This window comes from Rutidosis leptorrhynchoides, chromosome 2, assembly GCF_046630445.1.
Source record: "Rutidosis leptorrhynchoides isolate AG116_Rl617_1_P2 chromosome 2, CSIRO_AGI_Rlap_v1, whole genome shotgun sequence".
Taxonomy (NCBI): domain Eukaryota; kingdom Viridiplantae; phylum Streptophyta; class Magnoliopsida; order Asterales; family Asteraceae; genus Rutidosis; species Rutidosis leptorrhynchoides.
In genome coordinates, this window is record NC_092334.1 from 624,610,668 (window position 1) to 624,616,681 (window position 6,014).

Below are 6,014 nucleotides of genomic sequence, written 5' to 3' on the forward strand. Positions count from 1 at the left end.
ATGGATTATCGCATTAATTCGAAGAGGATCATAATTTCCTTAATCGCCGAATAATCAAATCCAATATAGATTACAAAGATTTTCTTTTCGGAGATCAATCTTGATGACGTCAAAAGATACGACGAATCACTATTATCTTATTTCATTTATTTACGATAACTTCACTCACACGCTTCGAGTAATCGAATTATTTTATCCATTCTTCTTGAACATGATAAAACTCTATAATCGTTATAATAACATTCTCATTGTTAGTCATGACGACCTCTATCAAATTTCGGGGACGAAATTTCTTTAACGGGTAGGTACTGTGACGACCCGGAAATTTCCGACCAAATTTAAACTTTAATCTTTATATTATTCCGACACGATAAGCAAAGTTTGTTAAGTTAAATCTCAAGAATTTTAAACTGTGTTCATACATTCATTATAACCTCGACCAAATTCTGACGATTCACGAACCGTTATATATAAATAGATATGTATATGTATATATATATATATATATATTATAACTTGAGAATATTAATAAAGTATTAAACGTATAATACTTTACACGAACGTATTTGTTTCAATATGATTTTTGACAAAATTAAAAAGAAATATATTAAATGATTGAATTATCAGAAACATTGAATTATGATTACAAGTCTCTGTTGAGAGGTCTACTATGATTTGAGAAAATCTATTCCTCTTAACGATATTCAGAATAATTTGTAAAGCTATTTATAAATAAAAACAAAAAGTGTCATTTACGAAAGTTAGACAAAAGTTAGTGGAGAATTGGTTTCCATAATATTCTATTAATCTATTTTCAAACGTACAAAGACGTTTTCATTTTAAAAAGAACTTTATTATTAAAACGTATATAACTTTTATAAATATCTAGAATCACTTTTGACAACTCATTACTTAACCAGTATAATAAATATAACGATATTTATATTTTATTTCATTAAATATATATAACGATTTAAATTAATATTATATATATTTATACGCGTATTATACATACATAGTTTTTATACTTTTACTATACTTTAAATTTACCTTTACTTTACTTTTACTTTACTTTAACTTTAATAATTCACTTTAATAATTCATACTTTAATAATTCACTTTAATAATTCATACTTTAATAATTCACTTTAATAATTCATACTTTAATAATTCACTTTAATAATTCATACTTTAATAATTCACTTTAATAATTCATACTTTAATAATTCACTTTAATAATTCATACTTTAATAATTCACTTTAATAATTCAAAAATCTATTATAAATAGAATTCAATAGGTTTCATTATTTCATAGAAACTTGAAAATATATTTCTCTAAATTCTCTCAATCGATATATATATATATATATATATATATATATATATATATATATATATATATATATATATATATATTTGCTCTGAGATATTATTAGTATACATAAAATATTACGACGGAGTGCTGTCCGAGTGATTTCAAAATAGTTTTTTGAATGATTCGAAGCTAAGAAAATTATGGGTTATAGCTATGGAGGTGATGGGTATGGTTCATGGGTATGCTCGTGAGGTCAATCTAGTGTTTATCATCTCCGTTGCGTCTACGTACTTTCCTGCGATATTGAATCTCAATATTGATACGTTCGTGAATCCGAGGCCAACCTTGCACTTGTTAAATGACGTTATATGTATTTTTACTACGAAATACAGTATTGTGAGTTTCATTTGCTCCCTTTTATATATATTTTTGGGACTGAGAATACATACGCTGTTTTTATAAATGTTTTAAGAAATAGGCACAAGTACTAAAACTAATTCTGCGTGGGTTTAAACCAGAAATATACCCTTAGCTTGGTAACATTAAACTACTTGTCTATGTACGGTAGGCGCGAATCCTAAAGATAGATCTATTGGGCCTGACAAACCCCATCCTGACTATGGGATGCTTTAGTACTTCGAGGTTATTTTAAACACACCTGATCTGGTGTACTTCAGAGGGTAAACATGAACGTTAAGGCTTATTACCGGGTGCCTACAACTTATAGAATACTTTTATACACTTGCGAGTGTACATATATTTATAAACGAAAATCTTGTGGTCTATTAATATATTGAAATGATTGTTATGATAAACCTATGAACTCACCAACCTTTTGGTTGACACTTTAAAGCATGTTTATTCTCAGGTATTAAAGAAATCTTCCGCTGTGCATTAGCTCATTTTAAGGATATTACTTGGAGTCATTCATGGCATATTTTGAAAGACGTTGCATTCGAGTCATTGAGTTCATCAAGATTATTATTAAGCCAATTATAGTTGGATGTATTATGAAATGGTGTGCATGCCGTCAACTTTCGTTGTAAAGAAAGTTTGTCTTTTAAAAACGAATGCAATGTTTGTAAAATGTATCATATAGAGGTCAAATACCTCGCGATGTAATCAACTATTGTGAATCGTTTATAATGTATATGAACGGGTCCTTTCAGATGCCGCTTCAATTTTATTGTTACTATATGAAACTTGGTGGTTATATCAATTTGCAACGCATGTAACACACAAAAAAGAATAAGACGAAGTAAACGAATCAGATCATATAGGCTAGTGTCGTTGACTATTACAACAAAATAACGTTAGTTGTTTAGCTACCTAAGATCATAAAATTAACCAACTCATTCTTGTGAATACATTTAGCGTAATATGGAAATTTAATAGATAAAATATGAAGTTATGTAATTAGTCATCACAATCCTAAAAACATAACAAATTCTGTAATGGCCAAGAAGTAAGCTGTGTAAGTAGTCATCACAAGTCTATAAACATACCAAATTCTGTGGTTATGGAATGAAGGTATGAAAATAGTAGTAGCACAGAAAGGCTCCAATTATATATGTCCATATCCTCTTTATACAGAATAATATTTAGGTAGTATATATCACCCAAAACATGAAAAAGTCAAATTTAAACCTCTTACAAAGACGATCTTATAAAAAGTAATAAATTATATATAATTCAACTAACCTTGCACAAGCTATGTATAACGAACCCAAAATAGTGGGAATGTGCAATGTGCCATTGAAGGCTAACCCAATAGCTTTCACTCAATAGACCATCCAACACCTCAAACCACTACATACACAAAAACTGTCCCTATTTTAAGAGGAATGCTATTAACAAATTTTCAAGTGGTCTCAATATGAAAGGATTGTGTAGTGGGTCAAATATGTTGCGGGGGTAGAAGTGTCATTTAACTTTATAGCTAACAGTTCTTGTTCGGTTAGTAGTTATAACTGGAACAAATATGATTTATCATTATCGAACATAAATTATGTTTAACACATTACCTGCATCAAATGACATCTTGTCGATCATCAATCAAAACATATTCACAAAATCTCGATCCCTTAGAAGGTAATCATCAAAAGACGAGTTTGTTTCACTGTATACAAATACGTGTTATTGTATTACCTCGAAGAAGACCAATAATATTAACTTTTATTTCATAAAATTCGACAAACGGGTTTCAAGTCAATCCAACATGTACATAAAATTACCATATTCCTCGCCATTGTAGTAGCTCTTGAGCCATAATCACTTGAAAATACCATATTTCAAAAATCTGCTAAACGATAATGACTTGAAAATACCATATTCCTCATTGATGTAGTAGCTCTTTAGCCATCCAACGATACGCCTTTCTCAACGATTATTCTATTTATTGAATATAACCATACAAACTAAATGAATTATAATCATGATCATACAATAGTTAAATGTTGTTATATCAATACAAATACATATACATATACTAACCTGTCTTTATCGGCCAGCATCCCCATCGTGTTCATTAAGTCCCACCGGAGTAGTCCATGCTCATTTTAGCTTTTGTTGCATCATGTTTTTGAGGCATATGAATGTACATGTGACTAAGACTTCAATCCATTAGTACAAAAAAGGCCTCCATAATCTTTTCTAGTCGACATTCTTACTTGCTGCAATGGTACACTACACCACAAAATATGAAAATAAAATATGTTATGGGTGAGTGTGATCACCGTGTTTTTTTTTAATCTTAAGGGTATTTTAGTCTCATTATAGCTAAACTTAAAGATTATGAGGTTATAATCATGACATGGCATTTTTAAGGGTTTTGATTAAATGAAAGTTTATGAATGAATGATTATGATTAAAAGATAATGACCTTACAATCATGTTGGAAAAATCCAACTTGGACATTAAGTTCCCCGATTTTAAACATGGACATATCCAGCAACCGTCCTTCTTTAAATGTCGGTTCAAAATACGTGACCAATTCCTTACCATCGATTGATCCCTGTAGCTTATTTCCCTATACACATCAAAGATTATCGTTCAGATTAATCACATGAATGAAATTTACCTATATTTGATATAGTAAGAAGCAAATTTACCTTGGTGCTAAACTGTATCTATGCAATGTGACGAATCAAAACATTGACAACAAAACAAAGGTATCCTTCTTGCACATTTTCATTACCAATTCCCCAATATCTCACCACCATCTGCAACATATTTTGCATCCTCAATTTCCACTCGCATAACACGTTCGGTTACGTTATGAAGCATTGACGCCCCTGCCAAAATGTAAAGATTTGAGCGGCATTAGCTCTCTAAATACATAATGCACTTCGGAGAAATGTATAACGAATTTGAAAATTCTCACTAAGAAATGTCGACATAAAATGCTGATCAGAGGTGACAATTTCAACCCACTTTCTAAACAAACCTTATATTTAGGATAATAATGAGCTTAAAAGGATTGTTGACTACAGCTCAGATGTATTTTCATGGCATAAAACCTTATAAGTCTAAAAACTTTTAATTAAAAACAACCAAATATTTTGAACCGTTATACTAGTAAAGTATTAGATAGATCATTTATTAACTAAGATAAAAAAAAAACTTACTGAAAGAGTTGATAAACAAACCCTGAATATGTCTTTACCTATGTTGACATATAACGAACACACAAAGGAATTAAATGTGTACCATTGGTGTAAAACCTGCTACCCATTTCACTTCAATATACTATATTCAAGCCCCGTCACAGTAAGGACACAATTTATGAAGCTCAAACACCACGTCCCCATGATAAAAAGAAAACTCGGGGTATTTAAACATTGGTTTTTGATTATCAATACTTGAGTAGACAACTAAGTAGTACGGTTAGAAAAGTTCAACTTGCAAACTAAACCAAAGAAGCAATAAACTAAACATTCAGTAGGTACGTCAATGTTTGATGTGAATGGCAGAGGGGAGGCGATGGCATATACTTCTCGTTCACTGCATGTAGTTTTGCTTGATGACAAAGTTGTATAAATATTAACTCGTTTTCTATCCAATCAAGAAATTGTTTGTTGCATAGCCAAATAATAAACATTGTCTCCCAAAAAAATAGAAACATTTTAATAGTTAATTAGATATATCTCATGTATGGCTTCATAGCAAATCCTAGATATTAAAAATTTAGGTAATTATTCACTTATATCGCATATAAGAGCCAATACTTTAACTTCAAGATGTAATGGTTCGAAGGTAAAAAATAATATAAAAACTAATTCAATGTCGGGGTGTTTGGATATGAGTTTTGGACATAATTTTTTATACCTGCACGGGGTCAGGAAATCAGGCTACTAAAAGGCAAACATACCAGCCCTGAAAATCAGGCTACTAAACCCTCTTCATCAAATTTTCATTAGTCTCATATCTAGCAAGAGAGCTCGAACAACAACTGAAATTGAAATCAAGTAAATAATATACAAACAAAAACAACAAACACTGTATTTTATAAACTCATGAAAACAAAAACCAAATATCCTACATTGGAGCTTATTTTATGGGTAGCATAAAGTGTTTGTGTTGTGTGCCTGATCTGAGGATGAGCAGCAAAATGCATCAACCCACGTTCAGTAAACTCAGTATGGTGGTAAACAGATGATTCAAAAAGGCATCAAAGGCATCAAAAAGACCAACTCAGTA